The following is a 27,316-nucleotide window of genomic DNA, read 5'->3' as shown; positions in this document are numbered from 1 at the left end:
CCCTCTGCTCCACTGTGTGTAGTCTTTATTCCTCTGTGTTGTCACTTTTCTACACCAGTCCCCTCTGCTCCACTGTGTGTAGTCTTTATTCCTCTGTGTTGTCACTTTTCTACACCAGTCCCCTCTGCTCCACTGTGTGTATTCTCTATTCCTCTGTGTTGTCACTTTTCTACACCAGTCCCCTCTGCTCCGCTGTGTGTAGTCTCTATTCCTCTGTGTTGTTGTGGCATGGCTTTGTTGACTCTTTCAATAGGCATGTATGGGTAATAAAAAGGGAGATGAGCAACTCTCTGCTCTGCAGTTTGCACTGTGTGAACCGACCGGAGCTGTTGTCCTGCCTCAGGCTCTATTTGATGTAAACATGATGTAGGCTGTGAGGCTCCACTCATTTGATGTAATCAGGGTTAGTGTGCAGTGAGACGGCAGGGAGAGGGTACTTGGTGGTGGGAGAGAGGGGGAGAGAGAGGGGGAGATGTTTATTGTTCATTTTATATTGTTTATTTCACTTTAATTTATTATCTATTTCACTTTAACATATGTTTCCCATGCCAATAAAGCGCGGGGGAGAGAGAGAGCGAGAGAGAGGAAGGAAGGAGAAAAAGGGAGAGAGGTGGGGTGGTAACGAGAAGGGGGAAATAGCCTTCAGCTTCAAGCAGAGGGAAGAGGTGAGACATGGGGGGAGGAAAAGAGTGATAGAAAAGGGGAAAGAGTCACTGAGCTTTGAGCAGAACTGCAGAACCATATACTGGCTGAGCATACAGTATACGTTGCTCTGCTCTGTGTGTGTGTGTGTATTGACCTTGTTTAAACAAATGGCCAAGCGGCCCCCTGGCTCTCTGGGCTCTGGTGTGCTGGGTACACAGCAGGCCTGTATGTGAACAGTGATGTGTGTGTGGGCCCTAAGCCGTGTCCGAGCAGAGACACCACTGAACGTCATGCGCCAGAAGCCGCCCATGACCTTGACCACCGTTGTTGCCACTCCAACATCTCTCTCTCTCTCTCTCTCTCTCTCTCTCTCTCTCTCTCTCTTTCTCTCTCTCTCTCTCTCTCTCTCTCACACACTCACACTCACACTCACACACACACACCCTCTAAGAGCTGTAGTTTACACCAGTGTGGGAATGCACTCATATACACACACACACTCATATACACATGCACAGAGCCTTGCCATGGCAACACCAGAGAAACAGGGAAACAACTTGGCAGAGGCATGCGCCTAAAGAACGTGTTGTGTTACAGTAGAGAGGGAGGGAAAGGGTCGGAGCTGAAGGGGGTGAGGAGCGAGGGGAAAGGGGAGGGAGGGTCGGAGCTGAAGGGGGTGAGGAGCGAGGGGAAAGGGGAGTGAGGGAGGGAGAGGGTCGGAGCTGAAGGGGGTGAGGAGCGAGGGGAAAGGGGAGGAAGGGAGAGGGTCGGAGTTGAAGGGGGTGAGAAGCGAGGGGAAAGGGGAGGGAGGGAGAGGGTCGGAGCTGAAGGGGGTGAGGAGCGAGCGGAAAGGGGAGGGAGGGAGAAGGTCGGAGCTGAAGGGGGTGAGGAGCGAGGGAAAGGGGGAGGGAGGGAGAGGGTCGGAGCTGAAGGGGGTGAGGAGCGAGGGGAAAGGGGAGGGAGGGAGAGGGTCGGAGCTGAAGGGGGTGAGGAGCGAGGGGAAAGGGGAGGGAGGGAGAGGGTCGGAGCTGAAGGGGGTGAGGAGCGAGGGGAAAGGAGAGGGAGGGAGGGGGTTGGAGCTGAAGGGGGTCAGGGGAAAGGAGAGGGAGGGAGAGGGTCGGAGCTGAAGGGGGTGAGGGGAAAGGAGAGGGAGGGAGAGGGTTGGAGCTGAAGGGGGTGAGGAGTGAGGGAAAGGTGAGGAAGGGAGAGGGTCGGAGCTGAAGGGGGGTGAGGAGCTAGGGAAAGAGAAGGAAGGGAGAGGGTCGGAGCTGAAGGAGGTGTGGAGGAGAGGTGAGGGGGAGGGAGAGGGTCGGAGCTGAAGGAGAGGTGAGGGGGAGGGAGGGAGAAGGTCGGAGCTCAAGGGGGTGTGGAGGAGAGGTGAGGAATGAGGGGAAGGAAGGTAGAGGTGAGGACCTGAAGGAGGTGTGGAGGAGAGGTGAGGGGGAGGGAGAGGGTCGGAGCTGAAGGAGAGGTGAGGAATGAGGGGAAGGAAGGTAGAGGTGAGGACCTGAAGGGGGTGTGGAGGAGAGGTGAGGAGCGAGGGGAGGGAGGTAGAGGTGAGGAGCTGAAGGGGGTGTGGAGGAGAGGTGAGGACCTGAAGGGGGTGTGGAGGAGAGGTGAGGACCTGAAGGGGGTGTGGAGGGGAGGGAGGTGCGAGGGGAGGGAGGTAGAGGTGAGGAGCTGAAGGGGGTGTGGAGGAGAGGTGAGGACCTGAAGGGGGTGTGGAGGGGAGGGAGGTAGAGGTGAGGAACTGAAGGGGGTGTGGAGGAGAGGTGAGGAGCGAGGGGAGGGAGGTAGAGGTGAGGAGCTGAAGGGGGTGTGGAGGAGAGGTGAGGTGCGAGGGGAGGGAGGTAGAGGTGAGGAGCTGAAGGGGGTGTGGAGGAGAGGTGAGGACCTGAAGGGTTGTGGAGGAGAGGTGAGCAGCGAGGGGAGGGAGGTAGAGGTGAGGAGCTGAACGGGTGTGGAGGAGAGGTGAGGTAGAGGTGAGGAGCTGAAGGGGTGTGGAGGAGAGGTGAGGAGCGAGGGGAGGGAGGTAGAGATGAGGAGCTGAAGGGGGTGAGGAGGAGAGGTGAGCAGCGAGGGAAAGGGGTGGGAGGGTGGATTTAGGCATGGTGAAACATGCTGCTCTCACTGTGAAGTTTGGTGGGCTACGCTTCTGTTGGTGATACGGCGCCCAGCCCCAGCCACAGCCCTATCCCTAGCCCCAGCCCCAGCCCTATCCCCAGCCCTATCCCCAGCCCCAGCCCTATCCCCAGCCCCAGCCCTAGCCCCAGCCCCAGCCCTAGCCCCAGCCCTAGCCCCAGCCCCAGCCCCAGCCCTATCCCCAGCCCCAGCCCCAGCCCTAGCCCCAGCCCTAGCCCCAGCCCCAGCCCCAGCCCTATCCCCAGCCCCAGCCCTAGCCCCAACCCCAACCCCAGCCCTAACCCCATCCCCAGCCCCAGCCCTAGCCCCAGCCCTAGCCCTAGCCCCAACCCATCCCTCAACACTTTTCAAAGGCTGTTTTAAATTTCTCCTTGTTGCATGTCACCCTCTTCTCCCTGGGCCCTGGCCAGGCTGTTTTCTCTTCTAATACTGGATCAGTGGAACAGATGCCACAGAACCAAAATAAGCCTCTCTTTATTTAGACCTGAATCTGTAATGATATCCAGCAGTTGTATATTTAGGTAACCTAGCAGGCAGCCTATGCTTGTGTTCCAAATGGCATTCTAGTCCCTACATAGCGACCTGCTTTCAACAAGAGCCCTGGTCAAAAGTAGTGCACTTACTGCACTATGTAGGGAATAGGGTGGCTTTTGGGACGCAGACCTATATCCAGCAGCAGCAGTGCGGTGTGTGTCAGACATGTGACTGGTATTAATGTCAGCAGGTTTAATATGACTACTGACTGACGTGATCCATCAGATCTTATTGACCAGCTGGTCCCAGAGGATTTGAGGAGGTTAAGAAAGTGTAGAGACCACCCTTCTGTGGTATTTCACAACAACCATGGATTTGGTGGGGGATGTGAGGCGAGGAATGTGAAACAAGCAGGCAGAGGGTGCGTGTTTGTGTCTCTGTGTGTGTGTCTGCATGTGTACTCTGCCTGTGTCTACGTGTGTGTGTGTGTGTGTCTGCATGTGTCTACGTGTGTGTGTGTGTGTGTGTGTGTGTGTGTGTGTGTGTGTGTGTGTGTGTGTGTGTGTGTGTGTGTGTGTGTGTGTGTGTGTGTGTGTGTGTGTGTGTGTGTGTGTGTGTGTGTGTGCATGTGTACTCTGCCTGTGCCTGTGTCTACATGTCTGTGTGTCTGTGTCTGCATGTGTCTACTCTGCCTGTCTCTACATGTGTCTGCGTGTGTTTTCTCTGCCTGTCTCTACATGTGTCTGCGTGTGTTTGTGTGTCTGCATGTGTACTCTGCCTGTGTGTACGTGTCTATGTGTCTGTGTCTGCGTGTGTCTACTCTGCCTGTCTCTACATGTGTCTGCGTGTGTCTTCTCTGCCTGTGTGTGTGTGTGTGTGTGTGTGTGTGTGTGTGTGTGTGTGTGTGTGTGTGTGTGTGTGTGTGTGTGTGTGTGTGTGTGTGTGTGTGTGTGTGTGTGTGTCTGCATGTCTAGTCTGTGTGTGTGTGTGTGTGTGTGTCTGCATGTGTCTACTCTGCTTGTCTCTACATGTGTCTGCATGTCTACTCTGCCTGTGTCTATGTGTGTGTGTGTGTGTGTGTGTCTGCATGTGTCTACTCTGCCTGTGTCTATGTGTGTGTGTGTGTGTGTGTGTGTGTGTGTGTGTGTGTGTGTGTGTGTGTGTGTGTGTGTGTGTGTGTGTGTGTGTGTGTGTGTCTGCATGTGTCTACTCTGCCTGTGTCTACGTGTGTGTGTGTGTGTCTGCATGTGTCTACTCTGCCTGTGTCTATGTGTCTATGTGTGTGTGTGTGTGTGTGTGTGTGTGTGTGTCTGCATGTGTCTACTCTGCTTGTCTCTACATGTGTTTGCATGTCTACTCTGCCTGTGTCTATGTGTGTGTGTGTGTGTGTGTCTGCATGTCTACTCTGCCTGTGTCTATGTGTCTATGTGTGTGTGTGTGTGTCTGCATGTGTACTCTGCCTGTGTCTATGTGTGTGTGTGTGTGTGTGTGTCTGCATGTGTCTACTCTGCCTGTGTCTACGTGTGTGTGTGTGTGTGTGTGTGTGTGTCTGCATGTGTCTACTCTGCCTGTGTCTATGTGTGTGTGTGTGTGTGTGTGTGTGTGTGTGTGTGTGTGTGTGTGTGTGTGTGTGTGTGTGTGTGTGTGTGTGTGTGTGTGTGTGTGTGTGTGTGTGTGTCTGCATGTGTCTACTCTGCCTGTGTCTACGTGTGTCAGTATTTTTACAGAAACCTCTATTCCAGACCTGGGCCTCGTGTTATAGACTAGAGACTGAGAGAGACCTTGGTGTAGTAGGTCTTTACAGAAACTTCTACTTTAGACCTGGTCCTCGTGTTATAGACTAGAGACTGAGAGAGACCTTGGTGTAGTAGGTCTTTACAGAAACCTCTACTCCAGACCTGGGCCTCGTGTTATAGACTAGAGACTGAGAGAGACCTTGGTGTAGTAGGTCTTTACAGAAACTTCTACTTTAGACCTGGTCCTCGTGTTATAGACTAGAGACTGAGAGAGACCTTGGTGTAGTAGGTCTTTACAGAAACTTCTACTTCAGACCTGGGCCTCGTGTTATAGACTAGAGACTGAGAGAGACCTTGGTGTAGTAGGTCTTTACAGAAACTTCTACTTTAGACCTGGTCCTCATGTTATAGACTAGAGACTGAGAGAGGCCTTGGTGTAGTAGGTCTTTACAGAAACCTCTACTCCAGACCTGGGCCTCGTGTTATAGACTAGAGACTGAGAGAGACCTTGGTGTAGTAGGTCTTTACAGAAACTTCTACTTTAGACCTGGTCCTCATGTTATAGACTAGAGACTGAGAGAGGCCTTGGTGTAGTAGGTCTTTACAGAAACTTCTACTTTAGACCTGGTCCTCATGTTATAGACTAGAGACTGAGAGAGGCCTTGGTGTAGTAGGTCTTTACAGAAACTTCTACTCCAGACCTGGGCCTCGTGTTATAGATTAGAGACTGAGAGAGGCCTTGGTGTAGTAGGTCTTTACAGAAACTTCTAATCCAGACCTGGTCCTCGTGTTATAGACTAGAGACTGAGAGAGACCTTGGTGTAGTAGGTCTTTACAGAGACTTCTAATCCAGACCTGGGCCTCGTGTTATAGACTAGAGACTGAGAGAGACCTTGGTGTAGTAGGTCTTTACAGAAACCTCTACTCCAGACCTGGGCCTCGTGTTATAGACTAGAGACTGAGAGAGACCTTGGTGTAGTAGGTCTTTACAGAAACTTCTACCTCAGACCTGGGCCTCGTGTTATAGACTAGAGACTGAGAGAGACCTTGGTGTAGTAGGTCTTTACAGAAACTTCTACTTTAGACCTGGTCCTCATGTTATAGACTAGAGACTGAGAGAGGCCTTGGTGTAGTAGGTCTTTACAGAAACCTCTACTCCAGACCTGGGCCTCGTGTTATAGACTAGAGACTGAGAGAGACCTTGGTGTAGTAGGTCTTTACAGAAACTTCTACTTTAGACCTGGTCCTCGTGTTATAGACTAGAGACTGAGAGAGACCTTGGTGTAGTATGTCTTTACAGAAACTTCTAATCCAGACCTGGGCCTCGTGTTATAGACTAGAGACTGAGAGAGACCTTGGTGTAGTAGGTCTTTACAGAAACCTCTACTCCAGACCTGGGCCTCGTGTTATAGACTAGAGACTGAGAGAGGCCTTGGTGTAGTGGGTCTTTACAGAAACTTCTACTCCAGACCTGGGCCTCGTGTTATAGACTAGAGACTGAGAGAGGCCTTGGTGTAGTAGGTCTTTACAGAAACTTCTACTTTAGACCTGGGCCTCGTGTTATAGATTAGAGACTGAGAGAGGCCTTGGTGTAGTAGGTCTTTACAGAAACTTCTAATCCAGACCTGGGCCTCGTGTTATAGACTAGAGACTGAGAGAGACCTTGGTGTAGAAGGTCTTTACAGAAACTTCTAATCCAGACCTGGGCCTCGTGTAATAGACTAGAGACTGAGAGAGGCCTTGGTGTAGTAGGTCTTTACAGAAACTTCTACTTTAGACCTGGTCCTCGTGTTATAGATTAGAGACTGAGAGAGGCCTTGGTGTAGTAGGTCTTTACAGAAACTTCTAATCCAGACCTGGGCCTCGTGTTATAGACTAGAGACTGAGAGAGACCTTGGTGTTGTAGGTCTTTACAGAAACTTCTAATCCAGACCTGGGCCTCGTGTTATAGATTAGAGACTGAGAGAGACCTTGGTGTAGTAGGTCTTTACAGAAACTTCTAATCCAGACCTGGTCCTCGTGTTATAGACTAGAGACTGAGAGAGGCCTTGGTGTAGTTGGTCTTTACAGAAACTTCTAATCCAGACCTGGGCCTCGTGTTATAGATTAGAGACTGAGAGAGGCCTTGGTGTAGTAGGTCTTTACAGAAACTTCTACTTTAGACCTGGGCCTCGTGTTATAGATTAGAGACTGAGAGAGGCCTTGGTGTAGTAGGTCTTTACAGAAACTTCTACTTTAGACCTGGTCCTCGTGTTATAGATTAGAGACTGAGAGAGGCCTTGGTGTAGTAGGTCTTTACAGAAACTTCTAATCCAGACCTGGGCCTCGTGTTATAGACTAGAGACTGAGAGAGACCTTGGTATAGTAGGTCTTTACAGAAACTTCTAATCCAGACCTGGGCCTCGTGTTATAGATTAGAGACTGAGAGAGACCTTGGTGTAGTAGGTCTTTACAGAAACTTCTAATCCAGACCTGGTCCTCGTGTTATAGACTAGAGACTGAGAGAGGCCTTGGTGTAGTTGGTCTTTACAGAAACTTCTAATCCAGACCTGGGCCTCGTGTTATAGATTAGAGACTGAGAGAGGCCTTGGTGTAGTAGGTCTTTACAGAAACTTCTACTTTAGACCTGGGCCTCGTGTTATAGATTAGAGACTGAGAGAGGCCTTGGTGTAGTAGGTCTTTACAGAAACTTCTACTTTAGACCTGGTCCTCGTGTTATAGATTAGAGACTGAGAGAGGCCTTGGTGTAGTAGGTCTTTACAGAAACTTCTAATCCAGACCTGGGCCTCGTGTTATAGACTAGAGACTGAGAGAGACCTTGGTGTAGTAGGTCTTTACAGAAACTTCTAATCCAGACCTGGGCCTCGTGTTATAGATTAGAGACTGAGAGAGACCTTGGTGTAGTAGGTCTTTACAGAAACTTCTAATCCAGACCTGGTCCTCGTGTTATAGACTAGAGACTGAGAGAGGCCTTGGTGTAGTTGGTCTTTACAGAAACTTCTAATCCAGACCTGGGCCTCGTGTTATAGATTAGAGACTGAGAGAGGCCTTGGTGTAGTAGGTCTTTACAGAAACTTCTACTTTAGACCTGGGCCTCGTGTTATAGATTAGAGACTGAGAGAGGCCTTGGTGTAGTAGGTCTTTACAGAAACTTCTACTCCAGACCTGGGCCTCGTGTTATAGACTAGAGACTGAGAGAGACCTTGGTGTAGTAGGTCTTTACAGAAACTTCTAATCCAGACCTGGGCCTCGTGTAATAGACTAGAGACTGAGAGAGACCTTCGTGTAGTAGGTCTTTACAGAAACTTCTAATCCAGACCTGGGCCTCGTGTAATAGACTAGAGACTGAGAGAGGCCTTGGTGTAGTAGGTCTTTACAGAAACTTCTACTCCAGGATGAACTGCAGGTGTTCAAAGTATTTTATGTGAACAGAGTATTTTGTTTAGAGACGCGAAAAGCACCTCAGCACGAAACATGGTTTCACAAAACAATAACAATACTTGATTTCTGACCACGTTTTGTGCTGTAGTGCTCATCACGTCCCTTCCTCTCTCTCTCTCTCTCACCCACACAGAAACAGAAAGTCGCTATATGCTGTCTGGAACACACATGGTGTGTTGTGAATAAACATTACAACGCCACACACTCACAGATTTACACGCACACACACACTCACAGATTTACACTCACACACTCAGTCAGTCAGTCAGTCAGTCAGACAGTACTCACTTCCATAGTCCGCTTCCATATCTATACGAGTAATAACAGACCGTAAAGCACCTCATAAAGCCATGCCTAATGACTTTGAGCTTTTTGAAAGTAGAATTAAGGTTTTGTTTATGATCACAGGTAATTGTATTGATAATTATCACCAGTTAGCTATTAGATGTATTTCATGTTGATGGGGTTCTCTAGGGATTGAGGAGGACCCCATAATAGGGGGATATTATACAGGAAGTAATGTTGACCGTATAAACAACTTTCAGCACATCTAAATATATTCAATCACCAAAATGAAGACAAGCTTTTTTGACATTTGGAGTTGCCGTCAGAGTCTGCACATCCATTGTCTCAGAGATTCGTTGCACTCTATTTCTTATGAGACTTTACCTTTCTGCTCGACTCACCTGGTACCCTACAAAGACTAACCCTGTAGGGACAATATTAATACCACTATAACAGCTGTGTCTCTGTATTCAGGTATGGTTAAATCAATGCTAGTTCTCCTATTTGCAGATCTAAGAGACCATTATAGTGCACCTCTCTTCCTCTGTTTAAAAGCTCTGATGGACTACTCCATTACTAGGCTGAACTGTTCACCAACCCTGTCCGCTCAGATGGGTGCCAATGTGTTGTGGATGCAACAGGCCCTATCCCTGAATCTGGCCTTGTTTCGACAGGCAATATGTCACCGCCTCTGAGGCTGATCGCCCGAAGTGTGTGTGTGTGTGTGTGTGTGTGTGTGTGTGTGTGTGTGTGTGTGTGTGTGTGTGTGTGTGTGTGTGTGTGTGTGTGTGTGTGTGTGTGTGTGTTTGTGTGTGTGTGTGTGTGTGTGTGTGTCACAGTGTGAGACAAGGATGTGACCTCGCACACTTCGCCCCGGCCGTCTAAAAGCTTCTTAGCGTAGTCAGTGCAGGGTCAGGGAGGAGTCAGATTGTCTCCTAGGTATCAGCCTGTAGCCCGTAGGTCCAACAGGAGCAGGCTTAGAGGACACACAAACTTCCAAGACGTCCAGCTAGGAATGACTGGAGTAAAGAGCACCTGGCAGAGGGGCTTAGGATAGAACTTAAAAGAAGCCCCCTAGGCTTTCCCTGTCACTTCTTTTAAGTTCTATCCTAAGCCTGTGTGTGCCCCTCTGCCAGGTGCTCTTTACTCCATTGTTCTAATGCATGCAATATCAAAATGCTTTGGTTTTTGTTCATTAAAGCAGTGGCTGCATTTGATTAGTAAGCACCTAGTACTTCAGCATGAACAATGCATTGCAGAACTGGAAATTCTAACTGAGACAAATTGTCCAGTACAATTGGAAGTAGGCCTACTGCTCAGCTGTAATGTGTCTGCCGTGTGTTGAAAGGTTAAGAATCAAGAATGAAGTCCAAATGGAACAGAACAGGTCTAATCACCCAAACTCTAAAGGTCTCCATGTGTTGCTGGTGCTTTCCTCGGTGTGCCTGCCTGTATAAATAGGCGGAGCTGCAAAGCACAGAGGAGAGTGACCTAACCTGGTTGAGATGTGCCTGCCTGTATAAATAGGCGGAGCTGCAAAGCAGGGAGGAGAGTGACCTAACCTGGTTGAGATGAGCCTGCCTGTATAAATAGGCGGAGCTGCAAAGCACAGAGGAGAGTGACCTAACCTGGTTGAGATGTGCCTGCCTGTATAAATAGGCGGAGCTGCAAAGCACAGAGGAGAGTGACCTAACCTGGTTGAGATGTGCCTGCCTGTATAAATAGGCGGAGCTGCAAAGCACAGAGGAAAGTGACCTAACCTGGTTGAGATGTGCCTGCCTGTATAAATAGGCGGAGCTGCAAAGCAGGGAGGAGAGTGACCTAACCTGGTTGAGATGAGCCTGCCTGTATAAATAGGCGGAGCTGCAAAGCACAGAGGAGAGTGACCTAACCTGGTTGAGATGTGCCTGCCTGTATAAATAGGCGGAGCTGCAAAGCACAGAGGAGAGTGACCTAACCTGGTTGAGATGTGCCTGCCTGTATAAATAGGCGGAGCTGCAAAGCACAGAGGAAAGTGACCTAACCTGGTTGAGATGTGCCTGCCTGTATAAATAGGCGGAGCTGCAAAGCAGGGAGGAGAGTGACCTAACCTGGTTGAGATGTGCCTGCCTGTATAAATAGGCGGAGCTGCAAAGCACAGAGGAGAGTGACTTAACCTGGTTGAGATGTGCCTGCCTGTATAAATAGGCGGAGCTGCAAAGCACAGAGGAGAGTGACCTAACCTGGTTGAGATGAGCCTGCCTGTATAAATAGGCGGAGCTGCAAAGCACAGAGGAAAGTGACCTAACCTGGTTGAGATGTGCCTGCCTGTATAAATAGGCGGAGCTGCAAAGCACAGAGGAGAGTGACCTAACCTGGTTGAGATGTGCCTGCCTGTATAAATAGGCGGAGCTGCAAAGCACAGAGGAGAGTGACTTAACCTGGTTGAGATGTGCCTGCCTGTATAAATAGGCGGAGCTGCAAAGCACAGAGGAGAGTGACCTAACCTGGTTGAGATGTGCCTGCCTGTATAAATAGGCGGAGCTGCAAAGCACAGAGGAAAGTGACCTAACCTGGTTGAGATGAGCCTGCCTGTATAAATAGGCGGAGCTGCAAAGCACAGAGGAGAGTGACCTAACCTGGTTGAGATGAGCCTGCCTGTATAAATAGGCGGAGCTGCAAAGCAGGGAGGAGAGTGACCTAACCTGGTTGAGATGAGCCTGCCTGTATAAATAGGCGGAGCTGCAAAGCACAGAGGAGAGTGACCTAACCTGGTTGAGATGTGCCTGCCTGTATAAATAGGCGGAGCTGCAAAGCACAGAGGAGAGTGACCTAACCTGGTTGAGATGTGCCTGCCTGTATAAATAGGCGGAGCTGCAAAGCAGGGAGGAGAGTGACCTAACCTGGTTGAGATGAGCCTGCCTGTATAAATAGGCGGAGCTGCAAAGCAGGGAGGAGAGTGACCTAACCTGGTTGAGATGAGCCTGCCTGTATAAATAGGCGGAGCTGCAAAGCACAGAGGAGAGTGACCTAACCTGGTTGAGATGTGCCTGCCTGTATAAATAGGCGGAGCTGCAAAGCACAGAGGAGAGTGACCTAACCTGGTTGAGATGTGCCTGCCTGTATAAATAGGCGGAGCTGCAAAGCAGGGAGGAGAGTGACCTAACCTGGTTGAGATGAGCCTGCCTGTATAAATAGGCGGAGCTGCAAAGCACAGAGGAGAGTGACCGAACCTGGTTGAGATGTGCCTGCCTGTATAAATAGGCGGAGCTGCAAAGCACAGAGGAGAGTGACCTAACCTGGTTGAGATGAGCCTGCCTGTATAAATAGGCGGAGCTGCAAAGCACAGAGGAGAGTGACCTAACCTGGTTGAGATGAGCCTGCCTGTATAAATAGGCGGAGCTGCAAAGCACAGAGGAGAGTGACCTAACCTGGTTGAGATGTGCCTGCCTGTATAAATAGGCGGAGCTGCAAAGCACAGAGGAGAGTGACCTAACCTGGTTGAGATGTGCCTGCCTGTATAAATAGGCGGAGCTGCAAAGCACAGAGGAGAGTGACCTAACCTGGTTGAGATGAGCCTGCCTGTATAAATAGGCGGAGCTGCAAAGCAGGGAGGAGAGATGTGACCTAACCTGGTTGAGATGTGCCTGCCTGTATAAATAGGCGGAGCTGCAAAGCAGGGAGGAGAGTGACCTAACCTGGTTGAGATGAGCCTGCCTGTATAAATAGGCGGAGCTGCAAAGCACAGAGGAGAGTGACCTAACCTGGTTGAGATGAGCCTGCCTGTATAAATAGGCGGAGCTGCAAAGCACAGAGGAGAGTGACCTAACCTGGTTGAGATGTGCCTGCCTGTATAAATAGGCGGAGCTGCAAAGCACAGAGGAGAGTGACCTAACCTGGTTGAGATGAGCCTGCCTGTATAAATAGGCGGAGCTGCAAAGCACAGAGGAAAGTGACCTAACCTGGTTGAGATGAGCCTGCCTGTATAAATAGGCGGAGCTGCAAAGCACAGAGGAGAGTGACCTAACCTGGTTGAGATGTGCCTGCCTGTATAAATAGGCGGAGCTGCAAAGCACAGAGGAGAGTGACCTAACCTGGTTGAGATGTGCCTGCCTGTATAAATAGGCGGAGCTGCAAAGCACAGAGGAGAGTGACCTAACCTGGTTGAGATGTGCCTGCCTGTATAAATAGGCGGAGCTGCAAAGCAGGGAGGAGAGTGACCTAACCTGGTTGAGATGAGCCTGCCTGTATAAATAGGCGGAGCTGCAAAGCACAGAGGAGAGTGACCGAACCTGGTTGAGATGTGCCTGCCTGTATAAATAGGCGGAGCTGCAAAGCACAGAGGAGAGTGACCTAACCTGGTTGAGATGAGCCTGCCTGTATAAATAGGCGGAGCTGCAAAGCAGGGAGGAGAGTGACCTAACCTGGTTGAGATGAGCCTTTCTGTATAAATAGGCGGAGCTGCAAAGCACAGAGGAGAGTGACCTAACCTGGTTGAGATGTGCCTGCCTGTATAAATAGGCGGAGCTGCAAAGCACAGAGGAAAGTGACCTAACCTGGTTGAGATGTGCCTGCCTGTATAAATAGGCGGAGCTGCAAAGCAGGGAGGAGAGTGACCTAACCTGGTTGAGATGAGCCTGCCTGTATAAATAGGCGGAGCTGCAAAGCAGGGAGGAGAGTGACCTAACCTGGTTGAGATGTGCCTGCCTGTATAAATAGGCGGAGCTGCAAAGCAGGGAGGAGAGTGACCTAACCTGGTTGAGATGAGCCTGCCTGTATAAATAGGCGGAGCTGCAAAGCACAGAGGAGAGTGACCTAACCTGGTTGAGATGAGCCTGCCTGTATAAATAGGCGGAGCTGCAAAGCAGGGAGGAGAGTGACCTAACCTGGTTGAGATGAGCCTGCCTGTATAAATAGGCGGAGCTGCAAAGCACAGAGGAGAGTGACCTAACCTGGTTGAGATGAGCCTGCCTGTATAAATAGGCGGAGCTGCAAAGCAGGGAGGAGAGTGACCTAACCTGGTTGAGATGTGCCTGCCTGTATAAATAGGCGGAGCTGCAAAGCAGGGAGGAGAGTGACCTAACCTGGTTGAGATGTGCCTGCCTGTATAAATAGGCGGAGCTGCAAAGCAGGGAGGAGAGTGACCTAACCTGGTTGAGATGTGCCTGCCTGTATAAATAGGCGGAGCTGCAAAGCAGGGAGGAGAGTGACCTAACCTGGTTGAGATGAGCCTGCCTGTATAAATAGGCGTAGCTGCAAAGCAGGGAGGAGAGTGACCTAACCTGGTTGAGATGAGCCTGCCTGTATAAATAGGCGGAGCTGCAAAGCACAGAGGAGAGTGACCTAACCTGGTTGAGATGTGCCTGCCTGTATAAATAGGCGGAGCTGCAAAGCAGGGAGGAGAGTGACCTAACCTGGTTGAAATGAGCCTGCCTGTATAAATAGGCGGAGCTGCAAAGCACAGAGGAGAGTGACCTAACCTGGTTGAGATGAGCCTGCCTGTATAAATAGGCGGAGCTGCAAAGCAGGGAGGAGAGTGACCTAACCTGGTTGAGATGAGCCTGCCTGTATAAATAGGCGGAGCTGCAAAGCACAGAGGAGAGTGACCTAACCTGGTTGAGATGAGCCTGCCTGTATAAATAGGCGGAGCTGCAAAGCACAGAGGAGAGTGACCTAACCTGGTTGAGATGAGCCTGCCTGTATAAATAGGCGGAGCTGCAAAGCACAGAGGAGAGTGACCTAACCTGGTTGAGATGTGCCTGCCTGTATAAATAGGCGGAGCTGCAAAGCAGGGAGGAGAGTGACCTAACCTGGTTGAGATGAGCCTGCCTGTATAAATAGGCGGAGCTGCAAAGCAGGGAGGAGAGTGACCTAACCTGGTTGAGATGAGCCTGCCTGTATAAATAGGCGGAGCTGCAAAGCACAGAGGAGAGTGACCTAACCTGGTTGAGATGTGCCTGCCTGTATAAATAGGCGGAGCTGCAAAGCAGGGAGGAGAGTGACCTAACCTGGTTGAGATGAGCCTGCCTGTATAAATAGGCGGAGCTGCAAAGCACAGAGGAGAGTGACCTAACCTGGTTGAGATGAGCCTGCCTGTATAAATAGGCGGAGCTGCAAAGCAGGGAGGAGAGTGACCTAACCTGGTTGAGATGTGCCTGCCTGTATAAATAGGCGGAGCTGCAAAGCACAGAGGAGAGTGACCGAACCTGGTTGAGATGAGCCTGCCTGTATAAATAGGCGGAGCTGCAAAGCACAGAGGAAAGTGACCTAACCTGGTTGAGATGAGCCTGCCTGTATAAATAGGCGGAGCTGCAAAGCACAGAGGAAAGTGACCTAACCTGGTTGAGATGTGCCTGCCTGTATAAATAGGCGGAGCTGCAAAGCACAGAGGAAAGTGACCTAACCTGGTTGAGATGAGCCTGCCTGTATAAATAGGCGGAGCTGCAAAGCACAGAGGAGAGTGACCTAACCTGGTTGAGATGTGCCTGCCTGTATAAATAGGCGGAGCGGAGCTGCAAAGCACAGAGGAGAGTGACCTAACCTGGTTGAGATGAGCCTGCCTGTATAAATAGGCGGAGCTGCAAAGCAGGGAGGAGAGTGACCTAACCTGGTTGAGTTGAGCCTGCCTGTATAAATAGGCGGAGCTGCAAAGCAGGGAGGAGAGTGACCTAACCTGGTTGAGATGAGCCTGCCTGTATAAATAGGTGGAGCTGCAAAGCACAGAGGAGAGTGACCTAACCTGGTTGAGATGAGCCTTTCTGTATAAATAGGCGGAGCTGCAAAGCACAGAGGAGAGTGACCTAACCTGGTTGAGATGAGCCTGCCTGTATAAATAGGCGGAGCTGCAAAGCACAGAGGAGAGTGACCTAACCTGGTTGAGATGTGCCTGCCTGTATTAATAGGCGGAGCTGCAAAGCACAGAGGAGAGTGACCTAACCTGGTTGAGATGAGCCTTTCTGTATAAATAGGCGGAGCTGCAAAGCACAGAGGAGAGTGACCTAACCTGGTTGAGATGAGCCTGCCTGTATAAATAGGCGGAGCTGCAAAGCAGGGAGGAGAGTGACCTAACCTGGTTGAGATGAGCCTGCCTGTATAAATAGGCGGAGCTGCAAAGCACAGAGGAGAGTGACCTAACCTGGTTGAGATGTGCCTGCCTGTATAAATAGGCGGAGCTGCAAAGCAGGGAGGAGAGTGACCTAACCTGGTTGAGATGAGCCTGCCTGTATAAATAGGCGGAGCTGCAAAGCACAGAGGAGAGTGACCTAACCTGGTTGAGATGAGCCTGCCTGTATAAATAGGCGGAGCTGCAAAGCAGGGAGGAGAGTGACCTAACCTGGTTGAGATGTGCCTGCCTGTATAAATAGGCGGAGCTGCAAAGCACAGAGGAGAGTGACCTAACCTGGTTGAGATGTGCCTGCCTGTATAAATAGGCGGAGCTGCAAAGCAGGGAGGAGAGTGACCTAACCTGGTTGAGATGAGCCTGCCTGTATAAATAGGCGGAGCTGCAAAGCAGGGAGGAGAGTGACCTAACCTGGTTGAGATGAGCCTGCCTGTATAAATAGGCGGAGCTGCAAAGCAGGGAGGAGAGTGACCTAACCTGGTTGAGATGAGCCTGCCTGTATAAATAGGCGGAGCTGCAAAGCACAGAGGAGAGTGACCTAACCTGGTTGAGATGTGCCTGCCTGTATAAATAGGCGGAGCTGCAAAGCAGGGAGGAGAGTGACCTAACCTGGTTGAGATGAGCCTGCCTGTATAAATAGGCGGAGCTGCAAAGCACAGAGGAGAGTGACCTAACCTGGTTGAGATGAGCCTGCCTGTATAAATAGGCGGAGCTGCAAAGCAGGGAGGAGAGTGACCTAACCTGGTTGAGATGTGCCTGCCTGTATAAATAGGCGGAGCTGCAAAGCACAGAGGAGAGTGACCGAACCTGGTTGAGATGAGCCTGCCTGTATAAATAGGCGGAGCTGCAAAGCACAGAGGAAAGTGACCTAACCTGGTTGAGATGAGCCTGCCTGTATAAATAGGCGGAGCTGCAAAGCAGGGAGGAGAGTGACCTAACCTGGTTGAGATGTGCCTGCCTGTATAAATAGGCGGAGCTGCAAAGCACAGAGGAGAGTGACCTAACCTGGTTGAGATGAGCCTGCCTGTATAAATAGGCGGAGCTGCAAAGCACAGAGGAGAGTGACCTAACCTGGTTGAGATGAGCCTGCCTGTATAAATAGGCGGAGCTGCAAAGCAGGGAGGAGAGTGACCTAACCTGGTTGAGTTGAGCCTGCCTGTATAAATAGGCGGAGCTGCAAAGCAGGGAGGAGAGTGACCTAACCTGGTTGAGTTGAGCCTGCCTGTATAAATAGGCGGAGCTGCAAAGCAGGGAGGAGAGTGACCTAACCTGGTTGAGATGAGCCTGCCTGTATAAATAGGTGGAGCTGCAAAGCACAGAGGAGAGTGACCTAACCTGGTTGAGATGTGCCTGCCTGTATTAATAGGCGGAGCTGCAAAGCACAGAGGAGAGTGACCTAACCTGGTTGAGTTGAGCCTGCCTGTATAAATAGGCGGAGCTGCAAAGCAGGGAGGAGAGTGACCTAACCTGGTTGAGATGTGCCTGCCTGTATAAATAGGCGGAGCTGCAAAGCAGGGAGGAGAGTGACCTAACCTGGTTGAGATGAGCCTGCCTGTATAAATAGGCGGAGCTGCAAAGCACAGAGGAGAGTGACCTAACCTGGTTGAGATGAGCCTGCCTGTATAAATAGGCGGAGCTGCAAAGCAGGGAGGAGAGTGACCTAACCTGGTTGAGATGAGCCTGCCTGTATAAATAGGCGGAGCTGCAAAGCACAGAGGAGAGTGACCTAACCTGGTTGAGATGAGCCTGCCTGTATAAATAGGCGGAGCTGCAAAGCAGGGAGGAGAGTGACCTAACCTGGTTGAGATGTGCCTGCCTGTATAAATAGGCGGAGCTGCAAAGCAGGGAGGAGAGTGACCTAACCTGGTTGAGATGTGCCTGCCTGTATAAATAGGCGGAGCTGCAAAGCAGGGAGGAGAGTGACCTAACCTGGTTGAGATGTGCCTGCCTGTATAAATAGGCGGAGCTGCAAAGCAGGGAGGAGAGTGACCTAACCTGGTTGAGATGAGCCTGCCTGTATAAATAGGCGTAGCTGCAAAGCAGGGAGGAGAGTGACCTAACCTGGTTGAGATGAGCCTGCCTGTATAAATAGGCGGAGCTGCAAAGCACAGAGGAGAGTGACCTAACCTGGTTGAGATGTGCCTGCCTGTATAAATAGGCGGAGCTGCAAAGCAGGGAGGAGAGTGACCTAACCTGGTTGAAATGAGCCTGCCTGTATAAATAGGCGGAGCTGCAAAGCACAGAGGAGAGTGACCTAACCTGGTTGAGATGAGCCTGCCTGTATAAATAGGCGGAGCTGCAAAGCAGGGAGGAGAGTGACCTAACCTGGTTGAGATGAGCCTGCCTGTATAAATAGGCGGAGCTGCAAAGCACAGAGGAGAGTGACCTAACCTGGTTGAGATGAGCCTGCCTGTATAAATAGGCGGAGCTGCAAAGCACAGAGGAGAGTGACCTAACCTGGTTGAGATGAGCCTGCCTGTATAAATAGGCGGAGCTGCAAAGCACAGAGGAGAGTGACCTAACCTGGTTGAGATGTGCCTGCCTGTATAAATAGGCGGAGCTGCAAAGCAGGGAGGAGAGTGACCTAACCTGGTTGAGATGAGCCTGCCTGTATAAATAGGCGGAGCTGCAAAGCAGGGAGGAGAGTGACCTAACCTGGTTGAGATGAGCCTGCCTGTATAAATAGGCGGAGCTGCAAAGCACAGAGGAGAGTGACCTAACCTGGTTGAGATGTGCCTGCCTGTATAAATAGGCGGAGCTGCAAAGCAGGGAGGAGAGTGACCTAACCTGGTTGAGATGAGCCTGCCTGTATAAATAGGCGGAGCTGCAAAGCACAGAGGAGAGTGACCTAACCTGGTTGAGATGAGCCTGCCTGTATAAATAGGCGGAGCTGCAAAGCAGGGAGGAGAGTGACCTAACCTGGTTGAGATGTGCCTGCCTGTATAAATAGGCGGAGCTGCAAAGCACAGAGGAGAGTGACCGAACCTGGTTGAGATGAGCCTGCCTGTATAAATAGGCGGAGCTGCAAAGCACAGAGGAAAGTGACCTAACCTGGTTGAGATGAGCCTGCCTGTATAAATAGGCGGAGCTGCAAAGCACAGAGGAAAGTGACCTAACCTGGTTGAGATGTGCCTGCCTGTATAAATAGGCGGAGCTGCAAAGCACAGAGGAAAGTGACCTAACCTGGTTGAGATGAGCCTGCCTGTATAAATAGGCGGAGCTGCAAAGCACAGAGGAGAGTGACCTAACCTGGTTGAGATGTGCCTGCCTGTATAAATAGGCGGAGCTGCAAAGCACAGAGGAGAGTGACCTAACCTGGTTGAGATGAGCCTGCCTGTATAAATAGGCGGAGCTGCAAAGCAGGGAGGAGAGTGACCTAACCTGGTTGAGTTGAGCCTGCCTGTATAAATAGGCGGAGCTGCAAAGCAGGGAGGAGAGTGACCTAACCTGGTTGAGATGAGCCTGCCTGTATAAATAGGTGGAGCTGCAAAGCACAGAGGAGAGTGACCTAACCTGGTTGAGATGAGCCTTTCTGTATAAATAGGCGGAGCTGCAAAGCACAGAGGAGAGTGACCTAACCTGGTTGAGATGAGCCTGCCTGTATAAATAGGAGGAGCTGCAAAGCACAGAGGAGAGTGACCTAACCTGGTTGAGATGTGCCTGCCTGTATTAATAGGCGGAGCTGCAAAGCACAGAGGAGAGTGACCTAACCTGGTTGAGATGAGCCTTTCTGTATAAATAGGCGGAGCTGCAAAGCACAGAGGAGAGTGACCTAACCTGGTTGAGATGAGCCTGCCTGTATAAATAGGCGGAGCTGCAAAGCAGGGAGGAGAGTGACCTAACCTGGTTGAGATGAGCCTGCCTGTATAAATAGGCGGAGCTGCAAAGCACAGAGGAGAGTGACCTAACCTGGTTGAGATGTGCCTGCCTGTATAAATAGGCGGAGCTGCAAAGCAGGGAGGAGAGTGACCTAACCTGGTTGAGATGAGCCTGCCTGTATAAATAGGCGGAGCTGCAAAGCACAGAGGAGAGTGACCTAACCTGGTTGAGATGAGCCTGCCTGTATAAATAGGCGGAGCTGCAAAGCACAGAGGAGAGTGACCTAACCTGGTTGAGATGAGCTGCCTGCCTGTAGATGTGCCTGCCTGTAAAATAGGCGGAGCTGCAAAGCAGGGAGGAGAGTGACCTAACCTGGTTGAGATGAGCCTGCCTGTATAAATAGGCGGAGCTGCAAAGCAGGGAGGAGAGTGACCTAACCTGGTTGAGATGAGCCTGCCTGTATAAATAGGCGGAGCTGCAAAGCAGGGAGGAGAGTGACCTAACCTGGTTGAGATGAGCCTGCCTGTATAAATAGGCGGAGCTGCAAAGCACAGAGGAGAGTGACCTAACCTGGTTGAGATGTGCCTGCCTGTATAAATAGGCGGAGCTGCAAAGCAGGGAGGAGAGTGACCTAACCTGGTTGAGATGAGCCTGCCTGTATAAATAGGCGGAGCTGCAAAGCACAGAGGAGAGTGACCTAACCTGGTTGAGATGAGCCTGCCTGTATAAATAGGCGGAGCTGCAAAGCAGGGAGGAGAGTGACCTAACCTGGTTGAGATGTGCCTGCCTGTATAAATAGGCGGAGCTGCAAAGCACAGAGGAGAGTGACCGAACCTGGTTGAGATGAGCCTGCCTGTATAAATAGGCGGAGCTGCAAAGCACAGAGGAAAGTGACCTAACCTGGTTGAGATGAGCCTGCCTGTATAAATAGGCGGAGCTGCAAAGCACAGAGGAAAGTGACCTAACCTGGTTGAGATGAGCCTGCCTGTATAAATAGGCGGAGCTGCAAAGCACAGAGGAGAGTGACCTAACCTGGTTGAGATGTGCCTGCCTGTATAAATAGGCGGAGCTGCAAAGCACAGAGGAGAGTGACCTAACCTGGTTGAGATGAGCCTGCCTGTATAAATAGGCGGAGCTGCAAAGCAGGGAGGAGAGTGACCTAACCTGGTTGAGTTGAGCCTGCCTGTATAAATAGGCGGAGCTGCAAAGCAGGGAGGAGAGTGACCTAACCTGGTTGAGATGAGCCTGCCTGTATAAATAGGTGGAGCTGCAAAGCACAGAGGAGAGTGACCTAACCTGGTTGAGATGAGCCTTTCTGTATAAATAGGCGGAGCTGCAAAGCACAGAGGAGAGTGACCTAACCTGGTTGAGATGAGCCTGCCTGTATAAATAGGCGGAGCTGCAAAGCACAGAGGAGAGTGACCTAACCTGGTTGAGATGTGCCTGCCTGTATTAATAGGCGGAGCTGCAAAGCACAGAGGAGAGTGACCTAACCTGGTTGAGATGAGCCTTTCTGTATAAATAGGCGGAGCTGCAAAGCACAGAGGAGAGTGACCTAACCTGGTTGAGATGAGCCTGCCTGTATAAATAGGCGGAGCTGCAAAGCAGGGAGGAGAGTGACCTAACCTGGTTGAGATGAGCCTGCCTGTATAAATAGGCGGAGCTGCAAAGCACAGAGGAGAGTGACCTAACCTGGTTGAGATGTGCCTGCCTGTATAAATAGGCGGAGCTGCAAAGCAGGGAGGAGAGTGACCTAACCTGGTTGAGATGAGCCTGCCTGTATAAATAGGCGGAGCTGCAAAGCACAGAGGAGAGTGACCTAACCTGGTTGAGATGAGCCTGCCTGTATAAATAGGCGGAGCTGCAAAGCAGGGAGGAGAGTGACCTAACCTGGTTGAGATGTGCCTGCCTGTATAAATAGGCGGAGCTGCAAAGCACAGAGGAGAGTGACCTAACCTGGTTGAGATGTGCCTGCCTGTATAAATAGGCGGAGCTGCAAAGCAGGGAGGAGAGTGACCTAACCTGGTTGAGATGAGCCTGCCTGTATAAATAGGCGGAGCTGCAAAGCAGGGAGGAGAGTGACCTAACCTGGTTGAGATGAGCCTGCCTGTATAAATAGGCGGAGCTGCAAAGCAGGGAGGAGAGTGACCTAACCTGGTTGAGATGAGCCTGCCTGTATAAATAGGCGGAGCTGCAAAGCACAGAGGAGAGTGACCTAACCTGGTTGAGATGTGCCTGCCTGTATAAATAGGCGGAGCTGCAAAGCAGGGAGGAGAGTGACCTAACCTGGTTGAGATGAGCCTGCCTGTATAAATAGGCGGAGCTGCAAAGCACAGAGGAGAGTGACCTAACCTGGTTGAGATGAGCCTGCCTGTATAAATAGGCGGAGCTGCAAAGCAGGGAGGAGAGTGACCTAACCTGGTTGAGATGTGCCTGCCTGTATAAATAGGCGGAGCTGCAAAGCACAGAGGAGAGTGACCGAACCTGGTTGAGATGAGCCTGCCTGTATAAATAGGCGGAGCTGCAAAGCACAGAGGAAAGTGACCTAACCTGGTTGAGATGAGCCTGCCTGTATAAATAGGCGGAGCTGCAAAGCAGGGAGGAGAGTGACCTAACCTGGTTGAGATGTGCCTGCCTGTATAAATAGGCGGAGCTGCAAAGCACAGAGGAGAGTGACCTAACCTGGTTGAGATGAGCCTGCCTGTATAAATAGGCGGAGCTGCAAAGCACAGAGGAGAGTGACCTAACCTGGTTGAGATGAGCCTGCCTGTATAAATAGGCGGAGCTGCAAAGCAGGGAGGAGAGTGACCTAACCTGGTTGAGTTGAGCCTGCCTGTATAAATAGGCGGAGCTGCAAAGCAGGGAGGAGAGTGACCTAACCTGGTTGAGTTGAGCCTGCCTGTATAAATAGGCGGAGCTGCAAAGCAGGGAGGAGAGTGACCTAACCTGGTTGAGATGAGCCTGCCTGTATAAATAGGTGGAGCTGCAAAGCACAGAGGAGAGTGACCTAACCTGGTTGAGATGTGCCTGCCTGTATTAATAGGCGGAGCTGCAAAGCACAGAGGAGAGTGACCTAACCTGGTTGAGTTGAGCCTGCCTGTATAAATAGGCGGAGCTGCAAAGCAGGGAGGAGAGTGACCTAACCTGGTTGAGTTGAGCCTGCCTGTATAAATAGGCGGAGCTGCAAAGCAGGGAGGAGAGTGACCTAACCTGGTTGAGATGAGCCTGCCTGTATAAATAGGTGGAGCTGCAAAGCACAGAGGAGAGTGACCTAACCTGGTTGAGATGTGCCTGCCTGTATAAATAGGCGGAGCTGCAAAGCACAGAGGAGAGTGACCTAACCTGGTTGAGTTGAGCCTGCCTGTATAAATAGGCGGAGCTGCAAAGCAGGGAGGAGAGTGACCTAACCTGGTTGAGTTGAGCCTGCCTGTATAAATAGGCGGAGCTGCAAAGCAGGGAGGAGAGTGACCTAACCTGGTTGAGATGAGCCTGCCTGTATAAATAGGTGGAGCTGCAAAGCACAGAGGAGAGTGACCTAACCTGGTTGAGATGTGCCTGCCTGTATTAATAGGCGGAGCTGCAAAGCACAGAGGAGAGTGACCTAACCTGGTTGAGTTGAGCCTGCCTGTATAAATAGGCGGAGCTGCAAAGCAGGGAGGAGAGTGACCTAACCTGGTTGAGATGAGCCTTTCTGTATAAATAGGCGGAGCTGCAAAGCACAGAGGAGAGTGACCTAACCTGGTTGAGATGAGCCTGCCTGTATAAATAGGCGGAGCTGCAAAGCACAGAGGAAAGTGACCTAACCTGGTTGAGATGAGCCTGCCTGTATAAATAGGCGGAGCTGCAAAGCAGGGAGGAGAGTGACCTAACCTGGTTGAGATGAGCCTTTCTGTATAAATAGGCGGAGCTGCAAAGCACAGAGGAGAGTGACTTAACCTGGTTGAGATGAGCCTGCCTGTATAAATAGGCGGAGCTGCAAAGCACAGAGGAAAGTGACCTAACCTGGTTGAGATGAGCCTGCCTGTATAAATAGGCGGAGCTGCAAAGCACAGAGGAGAGTGACCTAACCTGGTTGAGATGAGCCTGCCTGTATAAATAGGCGGAGCTGCAAAGCAGGGAGGAGAGTGACCTAACCTGGTTGAGATGAGCCTGCCTGTATAAATAGGCGGAGCTGCAAAGCACAGAGGAGAGTGACCTAACCTGGTTGAGATGAGCCTGCCTGTATAAATAGGCAGAGCTGCAAAGCACAGAGGAGAGTGACCTAACCTGGTTGAGATGTGCCTGCCTGTATAAATAGGCGGAGCTGCAAAGCACAGAGGAGAGTGACCTAACCTGGTTGAGATGAGCCTGCCTGTATAAATAGGCGGAGCTGCAAAGCAGGGAGGAAAGTGACCTAACCTGGTTGAGATGAGCCTGCCTGTATAAATAGGCGGAGCTGCAAAGCACAGAGGAGAGTGACCTAACCTGGTTGAGATGAGCCTTTCTGTATAAATAGGCGGAGCTGCAAAGCAGGGAGGAGAGTGACCTAACCTGGTTGAGATGAGCCTGCCTGTATAAATAGGCGGAGCTGCAAAGCAGGGAGGAGAGTGACCTAACCTGGTTGAGTTGAGCCTGCCTGTATAAATAGGCGGAGCTGCAAAGCAGGGAGGAGAGTGACCTAACCTGGTTGAGTTGAGCCTGCCTGTATAAATAGGCGGAGCTGCAAAGCAGGGAGGAGAGTGACCTAACCTGGTTGAGATGAGCCTGCCTGTATAAATAGGTGGAGCTGCAAAGCACAGAGGAGAGTGACCTAACCTGGTTGAGATGTGCCTGCCTGTATTAATAGGCGGAGCTGCAAAGCACAGAGGAGAGTGACCTAACCTGGTTGAGTTGAGCCTGCCTGTATAAATAGGCGGAGCTGCAAAGCAGGGAGGAGAGTGACCTAACCTGGTTGAGATGAGCCTTTCTGTATAAATAGGCGGAGCTGCAAAGCACAGAGGAGAGTGACCTAACCTGGTTGAGATGAGCCTGCCTGTATAAATAGGCGGAGCTGCAAAGCACAGAGGAAAGTGACCTAACCTGGTTGAGATGAGCCTGCCTGTATAAATAGGCGGAGCTGCAAAGCAGGGAGGAGAGTGACCTAACCTGGTTGAGATGAGCCTTTCTGTATAAATAGGCGGAGCTGCAAAGCACAGAGGAGAGTGACTTAACCTGGTTGAGATGAGCCTGCCTGTATAAATAGGCGGAGCTGCAAAGCACAGAGGAAAGTGACCTAACCTGGTTGAGATGAGCCTGCCTGTATAAATAGGCGGAGCTGCAAAGCACAGAGGAGAGTGACCTAACCTGGTTGAGATGAGCCTGCCTGTATAAATAGGCGGAGCTGCAAAGCAGGGAGGAGAGTGACCTAACCTGGTTGAGATGTGCCTGCCTGTATAAATAGGCGGAGCTGCAAAGCACAGAGGAGAGTGACCTAACCTGGTTGAGATGAGCCTGCCTGTATAAATAGGCGGAGCTGCAAAGCACAGAGGAGAGTGACCTAACCTGGTTGAGATGTGCCTGCCTGTATAAATAGGCGGAGCTGCAAAGCACAGAGGAGAGTGACCTAACCTGGTTGAGATGTGCCTGCCTGTATAAATAGGCGGAGCTGCAAAGCAGGGAGGAGAGTGACCTAACCTGGTTGAGATGTGCCTGCCTGTATAAATAGGCGGAGCTGCAAAGCACAGAGGAGAGTGACCTAACCTGGTTGAGATGAGCCTGCCTGTATAAATAGGCGGAGCTGCAAAGCAGGGAGGAAAGTGACCTAACCTGGTTGAGATGAGCCTGCCTGTATAAATAGGCGGAGCTGCAAAGCACAGAGGAGAGTGACCTAACCTGGTTGAGATGAGCCTGCCTGTATAAATAGGCGGAGCTGCAAAGCACAGAGGAGAGTGACCTAACCTGGTTGAGTTGAGCCTGGCAGGGCTGCAGCGGGCAGCTGCTGGGCCTGCTTTTTTTTTTTGCCAGCTACCCTGAAGATGAATTAACCAGCCAAACCAGACCAGCCGGGCCTTGTAACCTGTAACTAGGCCTATGAGGAGCCAGGTCATCATAAACCCTGCCCCCTTTCTTTCTCTCTCTCTCTCACTCATACACACACACACACACACACACAAACACACAGGTTAGAGGTCAGGGAGAGGGGGTGGGTTAGGGTTCACTGAGTAAACAAAGCCTCTGACCAGCATCGTCTTGCAGACTGTGTGTCCCGGCTACCTCACCTCCCTACTCCTATTCAGAACACTGAGGCTTTATGCTCATTAGAACCCTGCTCCTGTCAGCGTTTTAGTAGTAGAGGTGTAGAGGTCTTTACCACCCTGTATGATACCCAAGGGTCTCATCTTCTCTCAAAGACCACTAAACATAACACATCGTTTCCACTGACTCTGTCTGACCCCAACAGGCCCCCATACCTCTATTCTGACCCCGCTGGGTCCCATCTATGTGTTTTAGTCAGAGAGAAAATAGTCTGAAAATTCAATAAAAACCAATGGAGTGTCTGATAGGATCTCTCCCCCTAAGTGAGCACACACCACCACAGTCAAGCTTTCAGTCGCAGCTGGAAAGGAAAAGGATGTCCAATAATTGGTTTCAGAGAAAGTAAATATTTTGAAACCTAGCGGCATGTGATTTTTGGTGGTTGGTGTTTTTCTCAGGTACACTTGTTTCCATCCAGACCATAATTTCACTGTTTTGGCTGCTGTTGGTCTGTGGACTGCATAATGACAACTCAAACCCCCCCCCCTTTCTTTTCTCTTTTTTTCTCCTTCCACACCTAACCTTTTTCTCTCTTTCCCCAAACGGTAACGCCGGTGTATGACGCAGGGTGGGGAGCAGGGGTAACTCTCCAGCTGCAGTGGAGCCAGGGGTTGGATGTGGCTTGGCTGGGTCGGGGAGGTGGGTACGGGGGGGGTGGTGGGTGGAAGTTGTGGTGGAGGGGGTGCCATCCTGCCGTCACGGCCCCTGCCAAGCACAACATTCCTAACAGTAGTGGGATTGTGTTGTCGGTGTTTTCTCTGTCCCTCTGAGGAGTGGATGGAGGGGAGGGCCTCTCACCTGCATGGCAGGCTGATGGCCATTTTGGCTCCTGAAAGAGCCAAGAAGGAGAGTGCAGCTGCACAGGCTGCCCTGGGCTCAGGCACTGGCACCACAGCTGGATCAGGGTCATGGGCGTTGGTTGGCAATTTCACTGACAGGTTTAGTCTAGAACCCAAAACCGCAGCTTCACCAATAAAAGGTTCTTTAAAAGGTGCACGATAGACCACACAGAATGAGTTGAAGATCATATCCGTGGTGACTTGCTTTTCCAAGTTTGCACTCCATTCAGTAAAGTTGTAGCCATTTTGTTTCCGGGAACTGTGGTGCACCAAAGAATGTCTTTCAAGATAAAAAATTAAAATGGAGTGAAAAAATCTATTTCTCCTTTCTCTCTCGTGTTTTGAAAATGTGTCTCCTCGTTTTTTTGCTTGGTCTTTTTGGGTAGCTCCGACTTGTTGGAGGTTTGTCTCGGAAAATACTGGGCTCAGGTCTGAGATGGTGGTTCCTCTGTAGAAGGGACTTTGGAGGTAACTGTGCATATGCAGGCTGTGATCCCTGTTAAAACAGAGAGTAGACAAAGGGGAAATGATGAGGGTCTTTAGTTAGAGGAAGAGAACGTGTT

At 50.8% G+C, this 27,316-nt stretch overlaps 1 protein-coding gene across 3 annotated transcripts in view; it reads left to right on the top strand.

Annotated features, from left to right (window-relative positions):
- LOC135551362 (nuclear factor of activated T-cells, cytoplasmic 3-like) overlaps window positions 1-27,316 on the top strand; it is a 129,663-nt gene that overhangs the window by 61,860 nt on the left and 40,487 nt on the right. The window lies entirely within an intron of this gene.

The sequence above is a fragment of the Oncorhynchus masou genome, chromosome 1 (genome assembly GCF_036934945.1).
Source record: "Oncorhynchus masou masou isolate Uvic2021 chromosome 1, UVic_Omas_1.1, whole genome shotgun sequence".
Classification (NCBI taxonomy): domain Eukaryota; kingdom Metazoa; phylum Chordata; class Actinopteri; order Salmoniformes; family Salmonidae; genus Oncorhynchus; species Oncorhynchus masou.
The sequence above is the reverse complement of the archived record's forward strand: the minus strand, read 5'-3'. Positions and strand labels throughout refer to the sequence as shown.